We start from the raw sequence: 19,974 nt of genomic DNA, 5'->3' as shown, positions 1-19,974 counted from the left end.
AAATCATTCTGAGAATGCGGCTGTGACGGACTGACCGTGGCGCGCAATGCCAGCCAGGGGGATCCCCAAGGTCGCATCCGTCAGACAAGTCGGGTAGGGAAAATAACGGAGGGCAGTCAGCGGTATGAATGAGACTACCTATTGAGATGGATTCTCGACAAATGCACTTTAATTGGACTTCTCTTGCCAGGTCCCATCGCGACGGCAGTCTAAAGTTGTCTTGCAAAGCGGAGGGCCCCGAGGCTCTTGTGTATTCGACATTTTTCGTCGACATTTCCACGCGAACCACCCGAGCAAGCTGTTGGGGCAAGTGCTGTTAGCGAGCACCTATGAAGGACGGCACGGCACACGAGGGGGGTGGGTGGCCAACACAATACAAAGGCTAAGATCCCCCGTATAGCCTGATATGACTGTTGGGGCAAGTGCTGTTAGCGAGTACCAATGAAGGCCAGAACGGCACACGAGGGGGTCGGTGACCAGCACCACGCCCGGCCGCCTTTGTCTCCCCAAGTGGCGATGTTTTTGCACACCGCACCAGGTACTCGTTTGAGGCCGAGTCGACCTAGGGGAGGCCTTGGACCGGTTAAGACAATCGTCACTGGTGTTGGCCGTGAGCGGGAATCGAACTCGGGTGGCCGGGTTTGCAGCGCAAGGTGCTAACCGCTACACCTGCTACTGTATTCATTTAAGGCCGAGTCAATGTAAGGGAAGCCCAGGCTTAGAACCCGTTCGAATATCGTTTTCCACTTAAGTTAGCCGTGGCCAGGAATTCAACTTAGGTTGCTGGCTTTGCAGTGGTAATACCACTGCCCCACAGCTCTTAACAACAATCCCCGTATAGTCTTCACAGACTGTTGGGGCAAGTGCTGTTAGTGACAGCTACATTTCAATAATTATTTTTGTTATTAATACTGTATATATTTGGAACTCATCACTCCACGTGTATTAATTTGCCTTGTTCCTCTTCATCATATACTAGCAATGTTCATATACTAATCAAGCACAAACTGACGCTATATGTTGTCCATCCCCCGCACCTCCGATTAGCACGGTTGGCTACGTACGGTGCGAAAGAAGTTCAAAGTACGGCACACACACGCACATTCCAAGCGTCTCAGTCAAGTCACATGTTTGGAGCGAGGCTGTTGCATTGCTACCATCGCGGTGGTGGCAACTCGGGACGCATAATGCACCGCTCCGCGCTAGGATTGTCGTTACTTAAATGTGGCAACGTGGACCCTGGAGATACGCAACGAGGACACGAACTCACGTCTCCTGTCCCTCGCCGCGCAACCTCATTGTTGTGCTCCGATCAGCTGCCGCGCTGCGTCAATCGTAACAATTCACGAATCGGAGGACGAACGAGGTCACCGGCTTCCCTGATGTTTTTTTTTTAATTTTAAATGGGTGACGTCCGTGCAAGGAAATTCCATGCATATCGTCACGAGCAACAAAAAAAATAACACGCGTGTGTGAATGTTGAACTTCTTTCGGACCGTACGTCGGCAACCGCGCTAAATCGGAGGTGCGGGGAAGGGCCCAACAAGGCCGACCCCTCGCTTGCTGCCTGCACAGTTTGCTGGATCAGGGGCAGCCACTAGCAGTGGCACGGCCACCACTCCCGGGTTTCCCCCGGTGGTGGATGTTTTCATCTGAAGTATTTACAAAAGGAAGGGGGAGGGGGGGATTTATAAAAAAAAAAAAACTCATCGTGTTCCATGAAGGTCACACGATTACAATAAAATGTGGATTATCTTCTTGGTTCTTTCGGTAAAGTCACGTAAAAGGGAAATAATAAAGTAATAAAAATAAAACATAATACAATTATTTTCACGACGTTGAAGACCAGGTCTGTCGGGGAGACTCTGTCTTCCCGACAGACCTGGTCTTCACCTGAGGACGGCTGCTTGCGTTGTGGCCGAAACGTCGTGAGGATTATTTTATTATGTTTTATTTTTATTATTGTATTATTTCCCTTCTACGTGACTTTACCGAAAGAACCAAGAAGATGAATCCCTGCAGTCACAAAAGCTTTAAATCGAAATTTAAATGTGGATTATTCAAGGATCTCATTATTGTCCTCCTTTAATTAAATTTAATTGACAGCTCTAACAAAAAAAATCGTAACTGCCATAAAACGGGCGAATCTTGGTTAAATTCCTGACCATATCTCGAAGTGTCGTCCAAAGAGTATCGTCCAACTAGCCCCCCACCCTCCACCACGACTGACGTGGCATGCGAAGGCCTTCATCAGCTAATGAGTGGCATTGTGAAAAGGCCGTTCGTTATTATTATTATTGCTTTTTCAAATCATTACCCCAGTAACGCCGCTCCTCAAACGCGAGCGCACACAAATTAAATTAAATGTTCGAACTTTTTGTTGTTGTTGTTGTAATTAGGGGTGTCTGAAGACAGTCTGTTCTGCATGACGCCGACCGTGTCCCCAGCTTCTCATTACCCCTCGGCGCAAGCCAAAGCCGCTTAATTAGGGGTAAATTGAGGGTTGAAAAAAAAACATCGTACCACAAATATTAATTGGTGTCCATCGTGTGCAGTCAATGTGTTTACCGTGTTCCGAAGGGGGTGATCCATGCAGAACCATTATGCGGCAGTGTGCCGCGGGAAATAATCTATGGAAAAGTGTATCACCCCCCCCCCCCACCGCGTATTTGGATTATCAACACAGATGTTCCCGCTTCAATCAATACATAAACAATGATTCGTTTATTGGATCTGGATGGCCAAGCGGTTTGGAGTGTGCATCGCTCGGCCAGTTTGTGTCTGCAGTCAATGGCTCAATAACAAGCAGCTGCCAGGTGATTTTTTTATTTGCAGGAAATTGTCCAGCGGTTGTCTTCTGTGGCGAAGTTGAGGCTTCAGATGCTGCGGGATTTTGCAGGAGTGCGCCATCAACTTACCAGTTGTGTATGCCAAATGTCAGTTTAAAAAAATATTTGTAACCAAACGTGATAACAAAAATGAAAACAGGATTTTGTTTTTTTCTTCTTGGTTCTGTCAGTAAAGTGCACGTAGAAGGGAAGTAATCAAATAATACAAATAAATTCATTCACCTGAGGACGGCTGCTTGCGTTGTGGCCGAAACGTCGTGAGAATTATTTTATTATGTTTTATTTTTATCATTTTAATACTTCCCTTCTACGTGACTTTACCGAAAGAACCAAGAAGATGAATCCCTTGCAGTCACGAAAGCTTGAAATCGAAAGGATTTTGTTTGTCATCTGTATCTCATTACAAAAAAAGTATTATTAATTGATATCACTTTTCAACTAAAAAATCTGAAAGTTAGCGAGGTTTCCAACTCTCCTCTGTCCTGCCCTTAGTCAAAAATATAAACTCCACATTCCTCTGACAATAGTGAGTGTCCAAATGCCCCCAAAATAGTGCTCATTTTTATCATCCCTGAAAGGATGATGGGCCGAGATGACCCTTAACTGAGATTTGATCTCACAACCTTGCGTTGTGAGCCTCTCGCTCTCACCACTGTGGCGCCCGTACCACGTGTGGAATAATAATTATTAGAAAGGTGACACGAGGATAATTGAAATCGTTTTGAGTGGATTTCACCACTCCGTGGTTCACACGACCCGAAACAAAGACAAAGCTCCCCAGTGTAGCCTACATAGACGTCTGTGGGCAAGTGCTGTAAGCAAAAGGTTATGAAAGTCGGCACAGTATATATATATTTGTGGTGGTGTGGCCAGCACGACGCCTCGTCTCATTTGCCTCCCCAGGGCTCATGTTTATATTCCACACCAGGTACTCATGTAATCACGAGTTGCCCTCGGGCAGGAGTCGACAACCTGCGTCCCCTTTAAGGACTGCTTCGCGACGTTATTTGTTAAGGACCAGCGTCTCGTATTCACGCGCACTGGCAGCTCTTGAAATATTGAATTTGTTCACCGAATTCGAAGCAAAAAAAAGTGGCTCTTGCCATCCCGCTGACATAGGGGGCATGCTGCTCAAGACCGGCGGAGATGTCATTCACAAACTCAACCACAGACACCAGACCCACACCAAGGCTGGTGGAGACGGCGGTCAGTAGCCCATCACGGGGCGCTTCGAGAGAGGGCCCACCCTGGGGGTCACGCCGGGCACCGTGCGTGCTGGGCACGTGCCCGCCGCAGCGCGCTGAAGGCGTGGGGCAGGTTTTTTTTGTATTCCATCACCTCTGTCCACCCAGGAGTAGATGGATGGATTCACCGCATGAAGGTCACGTGCGCCGGGGTGAGAGTGTGGCTACCCCCGCCTCTTCCAAGACCGTCTCTCACCAGTGTGGTGGAGTAGGCCAAAATGCCTTCCAGATGGGGCTCTCTAGAGCTCCCTGCAGGTGAGGTTTTTTCACCAGCACTTGCAGGACTGCGCCTTTATCTCGATGTTGTCGCTCTGTCCCTTCTTTACAGCTCGTAGGGGCTAGTTCACTGGCCCATCACGGGGCGCTTTGAGAGAGGGCCCACCTTGGGGGTCACGCCGGGCACCGTGCGTGCTGGGCACGTGCCCGCCGCAGCGCGCTGAAGGCGGCTGCAGCAGCGGATGACGCGGCTCCTCGCGGCAGCCGTCAGCAAGCGTCAGAAGTGATTTATGAAGCAGCCTCGGGTTAATTGAAGGTTTTGTTTCGCCACGGAGCCAGCGCTGTAAGTGTCGCGGACGGCAAAGCATCGCAGGTGACAGAAAAACGTGCTTTAAAATTCAACGCTTTATATTTAAATTAGCATTAATAATAATAATAACAACGATAATTTTCAGCCGCGCGTCAACAAACGGTTGGGTGAGGACCATCACGCGCCATGTCGCTGATTGGGGGCACACGTAGGCTTTCGCGACCAATATTATGGATGGTTATTGTGTTTTGGGTCGGTTCGCTTCAGTCGTACAGCCTCCTGCAACGCGACACAGCCGAACGAATCCAGTTGTCTCCTGGACGAGACATGCCGATTGATGTTTGCCTACAGCAAAACTGGTGGTGTGCTCAAAAGGAAACGCGTGCAACATTTGACTGCTACGTACAAACAATTTTTACTGGGAATTACAGCCAGCATCATCAGGCGACCCAGAAGATCGTACTGTGGCCATACTTGACCATCGTCACCCTGCATGCTGGTGATTAGAGGGCTCAGGATCGGATCACACATCACTTGCCACTGACGTTCACCTGGTTCATCCTGCAGCGTGGTAAACCATGGAACTGATACGAACGTTGCGTAGATGTAATATTTTAAAAGTAGTATTAAGTTAAAATGAGATTTACTGATATCGCAAGGTATTATAAAACGTTATTAATTAATAAATCATAAATGAATGCCTAAACAACTGAAAGCTCGCATCTATGAGAAGGAGGCAGCCCAGGATTATGTCACGTGCGTAGCCAATGAGTGCGTTTTCCGCCCGCAACGCAAACCGATAAGATAGAAACGCTGCAAACCTTGACCACACAAATGAAGACCAAAATGTTTTTTTAAAGACGAAATAAATAAATAAAAATCTACTCACACCTCCAAACACGGACAATGCCCCACAAAACTCAGCCGCTGAAACACATCACGGTGGCGACGTTATCGTTCGAGCTCCTGCACCATGCACCCGGCCAAACCCCAGTTCAATCCCCAGCCTCGGCTAACATCAGGGGAGCGTGGCAGAGGGGGGTGGGGGGGCAATGCCAGATACAGTTTAAAATGTATTCGTGACATCTTTCTGGCAGAAAGGCGCGGGCGGATATCTGAACCGGTCCCAGAGGCCCTACCTCCCCCCCCCCTTAAAAACGCTCACTGACCGGCGTGGTGAAGTATGGTCAAACAACCAGCAAAGGCCGACACGGGGGTTGGAAAGCCGTCACTCGGCAGTGAATTCACAACGATTTTTATTTGTTTGGCGGTCAAGGCTACAGCTCTGCTCAAGTGAAATGTTTACAATTATATATCCCACTTGAACAGCCCCGTCAATTATCTGGAATGCATTGTATTCTGTAATGGGGTCTAATAAGTATTGCCTAATTTTATTTTCCTGCCAATGCTGGAGAAATTATAACCCTTGCTTTTGAGACAAAACGAATCGAGCACTTTAATTTTAAAGACCGAGGATGCGTTTCTTTGTTTACACTGCACAATGGGGAACTTCAATTTCATTTCAATAAAAAAAACCCGCAACAAAACGAACCTCTAACTGTTCTTTTCAGGTATGCTAAGGGATTAAGACTACTCGTTCACAATTATAACAAAAAAAGCCACAACAATACAGCTTTTCTGAATACGTGTCTTTGTTACTTTTCTATGTTACTTTTCTGAATACGTATTCGCCCTGCTCAGCCAACGGGATTTAATAAAAGCTGACAAAGGACCTCTCTTGAGTAATGCTTCAGCAAACATCCCACCAACGGGACTGGTTGTTTTGCAATAATCTTCCTGTAATAAACACACACACACATTCCAATCCTTCACACAACCTGAAATATCAATACATCCCGTGCTCTTGCAAACCATTATCGGCACTGAATAACAACCAAACGCACCTCCGATTAGAGCGGATGTCTACGTACAGCGCGAAAGAAGGCCACCTCTTGTGGTCTTGTGATGCAACAATTTACGAATGTTCTGCACTTCAGCCGGTATCATGATCGCTCCGTATCCACGGTGGCTGTCCTCTAGGGCAAGTTTTCTCCTCTGGATGTCATTCCCTACCACTCAGTGTGTCTCTGCTGGACAATATTCTTTGGTTCTTTCGGTAAATTCACGTAGGTAGAAAAAAAACAATAGATCACGACGTTTCGCAACATAAGCAACCTGAAGACGGTTGCTTGTGTTGCGATGGAAACGTCTTGATCTATAATTTTTTCGACCTACGTGACTTTACCGAAATAACCAAAGAGTATGGATTCCTGCAGTCACGAAAGCTTCACATCAATATTCTTTGGGTCTTTCGGTAAAGTCACGTAGATAGGTTCAAAGAAAATAACCAAAATAATTACAAAAAAACTCCGACGTTTCGATCACAACACAAGCGATCGTCATCAGGAGGTAAAAAAATAGGGGGAAAGCTGCTGAAGCAGACTGTTTTAAAGGTTTAAAATGGGTTTAGCCAAAGGGTCATAAACGAAGTGGGCGGGGCTAGTTATGTTAATGTGATCATTAGCATGTTAATGTAAGACCAGAGGGCGACCTCCACGACAAAGGGCGTGGAGGTGACGATGTTAACCTCCTGGATACATCTTCTTGGTTCTTTCGGTAAAGTCACGTAGAAAGGAAAGAATAAAATAATAAAAATAAAACATTATAAAATAATATAATAATATAATATAATAATATAATATTATAATATAATAATATGATATAATAAAATAATATAAAACAATAAAATAATTGCATTTTTCTTCATTATTTTAATACTTCCCTTCTACGTGACTTTACCGAAAGAACCAAGAAGATGAATCGCTGCAGTCACGAAAGCTTTAAATCGAAACTCCTAGATACATTTATTTTTATATTATTATTGCTCCTATTGTTGTCACAAATGTTGCTGCAGTTAATCAAAACGCAGGGCACTCATTTAGAGGAACTGCCTACAAAGGCAAGATAGCAATTTCATACTACATTGCCATTGTTGCATCATACAGCGCCGAGGGAGAATGGAGCTGTGTTTTGTTGGCAGGCACGGGGTGTCGGGCAGGATGTGCGCTGTTCTTGTCCGAATCAAAGGCACAGAAGCAATCGCCAATGCCCAACGTGGCAAGAGCGAGTTTTCGCACCTCCGATTGGCACGGTTGGCTACGCAACGGCGCCAAAGAAGTTCAGCGCACACAAATACGCACTCACTCGCGGTGTTAATACTCCTGAGACCCCCCCGTGATGAAATAAGATTCAAAAAGCTCCTTAAATGTACGCGCGCTCCATAGGGAACACGCTTTACGGTCATCTCCATAAACAAAGCACGACGCTTCCTCGCAGCCTCCTGCGGGCGACGTTGGAAGGGGACCTCGTGAGCGTTTACCCGACGCTCGGAGTCCCCCTCGCCTCCGCCTGGGAAGGTCGGTTGGGGGGGGGGGTCTCAGGGGGGTTCTCGCGTAAACAAGTTATTGTGGCGAACACACGCAGCGGTCCCCGGGGGGAGAGGGGAGCACGTGAGGATTTTTAGCGGTCAAGCAATTAGGGCCCTACCGTGGTCGACGAACAACGGCGCCTGACTAACAATAGCGGTTGCCCTCAACGGTGGGATTCCCCTTGGGCAATCTGAGACACAATGTAACCTGGCAGGCGCGGCCGAGGCCACATTGGGCACCAGGCAGATGTCTCATGATTATTCTTCCACGGTGCAGGTCGTACGCGGCGGCCACTCCACAAATATACGCACGGTTCGTGGTCACGTGACCGTCGGTCGTCCGGTCGATCGATCGGTCGATCCTGCCAGATGCGTGTGTGGTAGCACTGACTCCCGATTTCTGCGCAGAGTTGCCGATATCACAACGGAATCTGTGTGTGTGTGTGTTAAATGCCGAAACATGTCCACCATGTGACCTCTGGTCAAGCCAAATCACCCGTATGTGCACAATTTGTCAAATAAAGTCTATTCCTGTGGGGTCTTGAGCATCACTAGAAAATGAGCTGTGTGCATCCTAATAGCCATACCCAGCATTCAATTAATTTATTTTCGGTGTGCCATCTCCACACCCTCTACAAATTAGCTCTGACTCCCATCCTCATTACAACTGCCCTGGTCTAACGGTTTGGACACTGGACTTGCAATCCAGAGGACGCCGGTCCAATTCCATCTCCCGGTGCAGCTGAAAAAAAAACAATGGGGCAGGTTTTTTTTGTATTCCATCACCTTTGTCCACCCAGGAGTAGATGGATGGGTTCACCGCATGAAGGTCACGTGCGCCGGGGTGAGAGTGTGGCTACTCCCGCCTCTTCCAAGACCGTCCCTGACCAGTGTGGAAGAGTAGGCCAAAATTCCTTCCAGATGGGGCTCTCTAGAGCTCTCTGCAGGTGAGGTTCTTTCACCAGCACTTGCAGGACTGCACCTTCATCTCTATGTTGTCGCTCTGTCCCTTCCTTAAAGCTCGTTGGGGCTAGTCCACTCAGTACTGAGTGCGAGGTGAGGACAGGGGGAATTGGGTTGATTCTTCTACATTGCAACAATCAACACTACAACGTAAAACACTTAGCGCTTGGTGATGATGTGAAGTTTAAAAGACCACCCGTATAGCCTTGACAGACTCTTGGGGCAAGTACTGTTAGCGAGTAGCACCGATGATGGCCGGTATGACGCACGAGGAGGTGGGTGACCAACACCACGCCCGGCCGCCTTTCTCTCCCTATTGACGATGTTTACAAATGGTACCAGGTACTCAGCTGAGGCTGAGTCGCCCTAGCGGAGGCCCATGACCGGTACAGATGAACATCACTGGAGGAGTTGGCCGTGAGCGGGAATCGAACTTGTAGCGCACACGACCCCATATATAAAATACATGCCAAGGGGTGTAGCTGGTTTTGGAAGTGGCAACTGTCAAAATGTAAAGCCTTGCTGCACAGTTGTCATTCACAGTGTAAATTGTACAATACTACAAAAAAATAATTCCCCCAAGATGTCATACTTTTCCCCTGTAGTGCAATTTACTCGGCGATTCATCCCTGCTTGAGTATTTCAAAGATGTTTTTGTTGCGAGTCAAAGCCAACAAAAATTCACGACTAAAAATAGCAGTGAGAACTAATCTTTGTTGATGGCATTAATCCAGCTATGGAAATGCCGTGTTCTCATGGCAGGGCCCAAGTCTCACCCCATATGTAAACCAATGTTGACTTCCCACAATATCCGTGCGTGTGTTTTTCCACTTTACTAGTGTAGAGAAAAAGTACGTTTTACTTAAATAATACACCAACCAATCGCTTGGTTAATGAAATGTTTAAAATGTGCCAAACCAAAAGTACATTGCATTTTTCATGCGGTTTCGTCCAGTTTTGTGTGCAAAAAAAAACGTCTTGAAAATTTGCTCCCAGTGCTGCAATAAATCAAATGGATTTTGGAGAATGTTTCCTCTTTAATGGCTTTCTCCGTACATCACGAGCACGACGCTAGCTAGCTCTGCTGGAATTGGGTCGAAGTCATTTAGAATGGGTGGAAACCGCAGCAGCAGCAGCAGCAGCAGCACCTGGGGATGAGGCCACCACTGCCACAGAGGAATGTCCTGGAGAAGAAAGATGCCTGCAGGCGCTGCCGATGGCCACGTCGGCACCATTCATTACGGCCTGGAACGTACCTTTTACAGCTCATTTACGTCCGCATTAGCCTCCGACAGGACGCGAAGCCTTCCCCAAAGACGGCCACGCTGACTGCCATTGTGCGACTTCACTCCTCATTGGATCCTTCCGAAGGTCACCGCGGTGACAAATGTGGGAGATTTGCGGCTTGAAAGCAAATCAAACCCTTCAGCTTTGCTTTTTTTTTGTTTTGTTCCCTTTCCATTCAGAATACCTTTAGGTACAGCGCTGTATTTGCATTGACATTGACAACAACAGCGATGGAATGTGACGATCCTACGACGATACCGATTAGGCTGCATGTACTTGTGTGATATTGAAATGTATGTAATCTCATTCGAGTACAAATGCTTTCATCAGTCCCATATTAGGGTGGCACTGTGTGGCGCGGTGGCAACACTCGTGCCTCAGAGCAAGAAGATCCTGAGTTCGATGCCTGACTTTAAAAAATACCTGCAATTCACTACATTGAGTGTACGTGCATGCATGTACCGGCACCGCGGAGAATGTACCGGCACAGCGGAGAATGTACCGGTATCGTGAAGAATGTACCGGCACAGCGAAGAATGTACCGGCACAGCGAAGAATGTACCGGTATAGCGGAGAACGTAGCAGCTGCTTATGCAAGAGAGTTTATTGCCTGCTTTGTCTGCACCTCCAGGTAAGTAATTAGCATTGACCATGTGTTGGTTTTACCGCAAGCCTACGGCTGTGGGCCTCTGCCTTTTGATTGCAGTGCTGATCATAAAACTGCACCATTATTCTAATTTTCGATCTTGGCAAGGTTAATTGGTTATAACACGAGGACAGTTTTGTATTACACCTACCACACCGTGGGCTGGAGCGGTTCACCCACAGGAGGGGAAATTGGTTGTATTGACGTTTTGGCAAAAACACAATTTCACAACCACAAAAAGAACACTTCAGTGTATGTAATGAAGTGCTATAAGTGTGCAGTCTTTTTTTAATGATATGCTGGCCTGTAGCACTGAATATAAAATAGGCATAAATGTTCAACTGAAATGGTGAGCATGACCGAGGCTGCAATAAAAAAAGAAAGTGCTCACATCGCCCAGCATCGAATGTCTCCCTCCAGACAGATTGGCGCGGGATTTCTTCCAGTTTAACCACTCGGTGTATCTACGGGAAGATTACACATGTTGTTTCAGCAGATAGAAAGAAGACATCCCATTCCTTTATGTTCCTTCAGTTCAAATCATCGCTTTGTTTACCGTGTATGCATTTTTTTTATTTTTGGTAGAACGAGTGTACGTGCATAAGTGGGATTTTTTTTTGTTCTCTTTGAAGCCAAACTCAACGCTGTCATATTCCAGACAAGTACTTGAGAGCAGCCGTTCATTGAATTACATTCGCGGCGTAAGTGGGCTTCGTCAAGTTAAGCTCTAAAAAGGGAAATTAGAAAGTGTACACAGCATGCCCTCAGGAATTAAACACGAGCCGCAAGTTTGACTTGCGGGCACCGTCACAGCAGTGGGAATAATGGGATAGGTGCTGCGTGATGTTTTATGGCATCTAATGTGTTTTCGATATCAAATATTTCATTAAAAAATCACTTCCAGTGTCGCTGTGGCCCTGCAGGGGCTGTAATGAAATAGCTGAACGACTCTTCTCAGTAGCTATTTTTTTTTGCAATAAAAAAAGCCAGGAGCATGGCTACTTAAGAGAAATCAACGTGCATCGTGCATTCGTGAAAAACCACAAGTATATCTTCTTGGTTCTTTCGGTAAAGTCACGTAGAAGGGAAATAATAAAATGATAAAAATGAAACATAATAAAATAAAATTCTCACGACGTTTCGGCCACAACACAAGCAGCCGTCCTCAGGTGAAGACATGGCTGTCTGAAAGACAGCGCTCCAATCAGATGATTATTTCCCTTCTACGTGACTTTACCGAAAGAACCAAGAAAATGAATCCCTGCAGTCACGAAAGCTTTAAATCGAAATTTGACCACAAATATAATTTAGTCGTCGCCTATAAATGTGACGAGTAAATAATTCAAAATCCTCTTGGGAAAAAGTGAAGAACATTGAAGACTTCATGACGTCTCCAGATTTGAATTAATAAGGCGTAGTATAGTGTGTGCCGGGCCTGGGTGCAGAGTGATAGCTGTGACCTGTGCGTGAGATGTAGCTGCAGAGTGAATACTGTCACCACGCTCACATGGCATGGCAGTTTCAGTCAACGTGCAGCGTCTAAAAAATATTACGAGGGCGAATAAGGGGATGATAGTTTTGTTTTAAACCAGAATTAGTTATTCTTACCAATGGGTTCGTGACCAGAGCGGCTCAGCTGATTATGGCAAGGATAATTATGATTTGTAACGATTTGAACATTATTTATGCTCCGGCAGGGATTATTTTTTGATGTATCACATTTGCTTGAGACTTCTCAGCAACTTAACCTCTGACATGACTATGTTGCGTGAGTGTTTGGATCAATTCGGTTCAACGATTCAATGCAGAAGCTTTAATTCAGCTAACCAGACCAATGCGAACCATTGTCATATACAATACTGCGCATATATAATTTGCAAAGGATTTAAATTGTACAATTTAATCTTGATTTGAAGCTTTCGTGACTGCAGGAATCCATACTCTTTGGTTCTTTCGGTAAAGTCACGTAGTTAGAAATAAAATAAAAACGTGGTGATTTGTTTTATGTTATTTTAATTCTAATTACGTGACTTTACCGAAAGAACCAAAGAGTATGTACAATTTAACTTGCGGTATTTTAGCCGACAAATCCATTCAATACTCAGTCGGTAGCATGAGGCACAGATGAGTTTAACCATCGCAAAGGGGTCATTTAACCATAACCTCACCACGCTGATCAGCGCCCCAAGTTCGATTCCTGATCACGGCCCACACCAGTGGCGATTGTCTGAACGGGTCATGGGCCTCCCCGAGGTCGACTCAGCCTCAGATTGAGTACCTGGTGCGGTGTGTAAACATCACCAGGGTGGAAACAAAGGCAGGCAGGGCGTGGTGCTGGCCACCCACTCTCGCGTTGTGCCGTGCCGGCCTTCATAGGTGGTGCTCGCTCACGGCAACTTGCTCCCAAACAGTCTGTTGTAAACAAATAATTGTTTTCGTTTGTTTACTGCATCCCGCGAAACTATTCAAGCAGCCTTTTTGGCGACGCTGCGTTGGCAGCAGTGGTGCCTATTCAAAACCCGATCCGTCAGGAGACATTTATTAAAACGTAATTCTCACAGCCCCTCCCCGTGTGCAGTCTCTAACCCTTGTTGACTCTCTGGAATCTCTATTTGCGTTCTGTTAAGAGCGAACCGTTGTCCAAAGCATCGCCTATTAGGTATGCGTTTTTCTTATAAGGTAGGAGAGTATTACTGACGGATTTGTTGAGTGTTTGTGTTCATTGCACAACTGTTTAGGCTAGTCAATAAAAAAAGCAAGTTCATCGTTGTTTAAAAAAAAATGTAAGATTTGATAGCACTTTTAGAGTAATTTTATTACAAAAATACATTATTGGTGCACGGTAGTCCAGGAGCATTATTTAAGGGTTGACAAGTGACGTATGTATGTCTGCTGGACTTCTTTCGCACCGTACGTAGCCAAGCGTGCTAATCGGAGGTGCGGGGGGAATGACAAGAATCAAACACAGATAGCAGTGGGGTGTTCAGTTTGTTTTCCTCACCCCCGCACTTGATGGTCTGTGGGTGTTGAAATGTTAGAAAACGCTCATCTCGGTCATACAAATTCCGTTTCAAGTGGCTCCGTGTAACACGATGTCTGCACCGTGCTCGTTTAACAGCACTGTGCCGCATCAAGTGTGTCTGTCTGCATTGAATACGAGATTAAAAAAACAAATCTCCATTATTGGCTGCAGGAAATGTGCGACCAAAAATATAATTTTGAAAAACAATGCATAATATATCGTATTCATGCGTTTCGCAAGACAGCTACAGTATGTTGTACAATCATCACCCTGGCCAGGCCTGCAGCCAGATTGGAAAGGATCAGTTATGGCAACTCTCTCTCTCTCTCAATGCTACATTAAAATATCAAACACCACCAATTCCATGTTTAAATCCCGACAGCCAAATGTGTCCCCTGTTCGTGCGGCGGGTAAGCCTTGACACTTTGTGGGAATTCAGTGGAGCTCTTCAGGGAACAGCCAACAGAGCCTCGAGTCTGTGACCTTTGAACTGTCCTCTCGTGCGTTCCGCAACACATTGAAGCAGTTTTTGCCGTTCAAACTCGGTAGGGTGACCGCCTATTCATTCATTCATTCCTTCCCTTCATGAGTTCTCCCTATTCCACAGGGGTGGTGTGGGGTGTTGTGGCGTGAGGGTCTTGCACGCGTACGAGAAATCCCATTGGAATCATCAACATCATCATCAAACAGCAATCAACCTTCTTTATTATCACCATCGTTATTATTCATCAACATCATGATCATCATCATCATCAACCACAGACGTGAAGCCATGGGACAGTAGTCTAGCCACCAACCACCGTCACAACGCCTTGAAGTGCGCAGTCGCCGTGTGTGCCGGGGGATTGTCTGCAGTTGGTTGAATCTGTGGGGTTCCTCCTCATCCTTCTCCTGCTGCTGCTGCTTGTGTGGTGTATTACACGAAGCCTTACAGAAGGAGACGCAGCGGATCCTGGTGATGCACGCAGGATAATGAGGTGCGGGGCTTGAAGCCGCGGGGATTCTGCAGCCCTCCGCCCTGGGAAAGCTTCTCAGGGAGAGTAAGAAATATATCTATCTGACAAAATCCCAATTAAATGCTGCACGAACTGACGTGCAAATGCTGCCACACGCTATGACGAGCCGATGGGTGGTGGATGAAACGTAAAAAAAAAGAACCGACATGCTGGCACGCGCTAATGACGGTCTTCCTTTTAATGTCGCACAGACGGCTCAAACAGCGGAAGAAAGCCCCGCGCAAGCAAATCCGTTCTGGCGACGCCAGGACTAGTCTGTAATCAACGTAACAATTTGCACTCCGAGAGAATGAGGAGTCTTGCGTTACTCCGCGGTAGATCTTCACGGAGGCGACGTCCTGCACCCGTCCCCCGAAAGTTAACCGAAGACGCGTCTTCACGTGCAATTGTTTTGAAGCCCCCTCGAAGCCTCTCTCCCACGCTCTGCTCCCTTGAACAGCGACGGCTGATGGCTTTTCGATCACTTTCAATTAGCCTAATTGAATCGCGTGCTGTCAGCGCGCATGCAAATCCATTGAGTCGCCACGTGTTTTTTACTTTTCCCGTGTTGCCTGCCTGCGACGGTCAGTGTTGCGTGGCGATGTTTAGCAAGCGATGTCTACGACTGTGGAGAGGGATGGGGCTTTGGGTGCGTGGGTGGCGGTGACGCTTGAACGGCAGTGGATTTTGTTGTGAAACTGAATTGTATCGTCGCATTGGCAGCAAAGATCCTTTCTCGGGGGAAGGGGTGGGGGGTGACGCCAATTGTACTGATCTGCTCAGCAGACGGACCCTCGGCTGTTCCCATGTGTCACCGAGAAATGTTTCGGTGCCGTCTTCACTTATTCTCGAGGTAGTGAGGTTGAAATCTAAGCAGCTCCCTGTTTAAATGAGCTTGGGGGCACTATCGCTCCTCCCGTGTCTCTGCAGCCCTGAGAAATTGACAAATTAAAAATCCATGTAACGGGGGCTAGTAGCTCTCAAGCAGATTGTCTATTCGACTGCCAACAAGGTAGAACTTATGTCCCGGAGAGAAATGAGTGCTCACGATCAGCACCTGCAATCCGCAAGATTGCCAGATCTTGGAATAGACGGACAATTGTGTTAAGGACACGATGAACGATGAGCATCTCTTTTTGTTTTCACGGCCCAAGCTGATCGGCAGCGGAATGGACCGGCATAGTATCAGTCAGAGGTGAGACAAAGTCATTGTTATGCAAGTCCAAGTCGAGTCTGAAGTCATCAAATTCATGACTCGAGTCTGACTCGAGTCCAAGTCACATGACTCGAGTCCACACCTCAGAGGTGGGACAAAGTCATTGTTATGCAAGTCCAAGTCGAGTCTGAAGTCATCAAATTCATGACTCGAGTCTGACTCGAGTCCAAGTCACATGACTCGAGTCCACACCTCAGAGGTGGGACAAAGTCATTGTTATGCAAGTCCAAGTCGAGTCTGAAGTCATCAATTCATGACTCGAGTCTGACTCGAGTCCAAGTCACATGACTCGAGTCCACACCTCAGAGGGGGACAAAGTCATTGTTATGCAAGTCCAAGTCGAGTCTGAAGTCTCAAATTCATGACTCGAGTCTGACTCGAGTCCAAGTCACATGACTCGAGTCCACACCTCAGAGGTGGGACAAAGTCATTGTTATGCAAGTCCAAGTCGAGTCTGAAGTCATCAAATTCATGACTCGAGTCTGACTCGAGTCCAAGTCACATGACTCGAGTCCACACCTCAGAGGTGGGACAAAGTCATTGTTATGCAAGTCCAAGTCGAGCCTGAAGTCATCAAATTCATGACTCGAGTCTGACTCGAGTCCAAGTCACATGACTCGAGTCCACACCTCTGGTATCAGTTGCTGCCCTTCAACTGCGATGCTTCCGTATCTATGGTCCCTGCTCTCACCAGCCTGCACCGACCATCATGTTGAAGTAGAGACAGAAACAACACCCCCACCCCCCCCTTTTAACGCATAAGGGCTGCCTGTTCACAAAGATGCGATGGGCTGAATCGATCAGCCCATTCTGATTGAAGCGCTCTCCCAAACAGTGGCACCCGGACAGATCTCCCATAGCTAGCGCTGCCACAAAAGACAAAGATAGCCCGTGCAGCCTTTGCCAGAATTTATGGACAAAGTGCCATTCGCGAGCACCTACGAAGGCCGGCAAGGCACGCAATGGGGGTGGCTTGCCATTGTCTCCCTCCGATGTTTACACAGCGCACCAGGTACTACATTCTGAGGCAGAGTCGACCTAGGGGAGGCGCAGGACCTGTTCAGATAATCGTCACCGGTCAGTTTAACAAGTAGAGGGCTTTCGCGACCAATATCATTCATAATAGAGTTTTCTTTTTGGGTTAGATCGCGTAAATATATACCAATTGGCTGTGTCGGGTGGTGGCGGGTTTAACGACACATTTATATATTTTACGCGATCTAACCCCAAACAAAAAAAACCCCTGCACTATGAAATCGTCACTGGTGTTGGCCGCTGGGTTTGTAGCGCAGCGCGTTAACCTCTGCGCTACAGCTCCCCGCACGCCACTCTGCCTGCCCCCTGCGGTCATCATTCCCTGGGCCCCATGCCGCTGTACAGCAGCAGATCGCTGATCGAGTCACATTGAGTTGGAGAGTGCTGTGTCAGCAAGGGCCATTCTCAAACTCCACCGTGCAAGGTTCTGGAACTGTGCGACTCTTGCTTGACAAGCGCTGATCAAAGCGTGATTGATGCAGCAATTAGCCGCGTCAGCTACGACGTCTCGGGTGTTAGTGTTTCTCAGAGTAGCCGTAGTTGTGGTCAGTCTTTAAAGTTCCACTTAAGAGTTGTTCTCACGGAAACTCACCACCCCCCCGCCATAGGAACGACTATGTCATCAGATATCCTGAGATGGTTAACAATTTTATATCACCAACACCGCTATTGGATGTTATTTACGAGTGTCGCTTTGAATGGCCTCGTTGAGAGCGTATCTTCCTTTCCCGACGCATCTTCTCATTTGTAAGTTGATCATTTTCTGCAGGCCATCTCAGGGTAGCTGTCCCATCTTCATTAACGGTGTTGATCATTGCTATTGTGTATTTATCAAAAGTCTTGCTTATTTTTAAGAGAATGGGTCACTACTTCAATTGTGGATTAATGAAACACATTCTTTCATTATTATCATTGCTATTATTCTACAAAAGCCAAGCCATAATGGAACTTCGCATTCATTCGTCTTTGCTAGAATCTGATTGATCGTACATCTGTGGTCAACAGCAGAAAACTCCCTTTTTTATATAAATCCAGCTTGATCACGTGACTGGCTGGCCTTTAAAATGTCCATTACTCTATTCCCAATGATCTCCGTGTATAATTCATATATGTGGTGTGTGTGTATGATAAGCGGCGCTAATGGGTCTGTAATTCGTCATATCAGTTGTATCACCCTTTTTGAATAGAGCGATTGATGGACCATACCACAATTGAAGTGCTTAATTTATGCTTGTAAACAGCTCCTTTATTATTATTTTTATCCAACAGCTGGTCTCGAATCTCTTTGATAACATTAATTGCGCTGTTACACCACCTGCTCTTGGCACGGGTTATAAGTCGCGTTAATCTGTGTTTGGGGGGGCCTAATCCACGACTGAACGTGTGACAAACTCATCAAGTGGAATAAATTTGTGTTTCATCCCACCCCCGGTTGGTACGTGCCAATAAAAGCAACGTATCCATATATTCTGAATGGAAGTGGGAGAATAAAAAATTAGTGTTCAATGTTGTATTACGATCAAGTGTGCTGTTGCACTATTGCTGACAGACACGTCTGCCTATACTGCTACGACTTACTGCTTCTTCTTGGTTCTTTGGGTAAAGTCACGTAGAAGGGAAGTAATACAATAATAAAAATGAAACATAATAAAATAATTCTCACGGCGTTTCGGTCACAACGCAAGCAGCCGTCCTCAGGTGAAGACCAGGTCTGTCGGGGAGATAGTGCTGTCTCCCCGAAACGTCGTGAGAATTATTTTACGTTTTATTTTTACGTCGTGAGAATTATTTTATTGTTTTATTTTTATTTTATTATTTCCCTTCTACGTGACTTTACCGAAAGAACCAAGAAGATGAATCCCTGCAGTCACGAAAACTTTAAATCGAGACATATTGCTTCTTTGTGTTTTTGTTGTTGTTGCGGTTCTGCTCTGCAGCCCTCAGATGAGTTTGCAGGTTGCACCGCGGCGTTGTTTGGCACGTTGTCCGACGTTTCACTCCACTCACTCGAAGCTTCTTCGGGAACAGCACGTGGAGAAAAACGTTGGACGTCACGCCGAACAACATACGGCACAACCCAAATACACATCGGGCAATTATACACAGACTTACTATAATCTGTCGGGGGCCTATGAAGATCTATAGGCCACGTCAACATTGTATCACCTTGACATTTCCTACTCGTCTTCAGAAATGCTTTTCTTGCGATCCAATATTATATTTATATGTAAAAAAAAAATTACAATCGAGCGCTTTGAATGTAAAATTGAAGTGTGGGAGCAGTTTGTCGTATCAGGAGTTGGCGAGCTCTGGATTCGCAATGGTTAACGGTTAATTGCGCATTGGCCAAAGCATCTTTTTTATTTTTTTTATCTCCGACACGTTCTGACGTGAAATTCACTAGTTACTTGTGCCCCCGTTCACTCGGCGATGCAGCTGGCAAATTGTCTGCTCTCGGAGCGTATTGTACTCGTATTATGGGCAAAAAGTCACTAAAATTATCGCAATGGAACATTGCAGATTTTTTTATTCAGCGCTATTCTAATTAGCACCATTCTTTTTACAAAATGTAAAAGAAAAACTACTCTTACATTTATAGGACGACTGAACAATTATTAAAAGCTGCTGCTTTGTTAACTGCAAAGTGCTTTTAGCGAGCTCAAATATATACCAAATTCTCCGGCGTGTTATCCGATGGAGTTATGCAATGTGCAAATGGCCTGGCATCAGTGCAACACACGAGGACACGACATTTTTACGAAGA

The sequence above is a fragment of the Lethenteron reissneri genome, chromosome 21, assembly GCF_015708825.2.
Source record: "Lethenteron reissneri isolate LAM-NWPU_2019-01 chromosome 21, ASM1570882v1, whole genome shotgun sequence".
Classification (NCBI taxonomy): Eukaryota; Metazoa; Chordata; class Hyperoartia; order Petromyzontiformes; family Petromyzontidae; genus Lethenteron; species Lethenteron reissneri.
The sequence above is the reverse complement of the archived record's forward strand: the minus strand, read 5'-3'. Positions refer to the sequence as shown.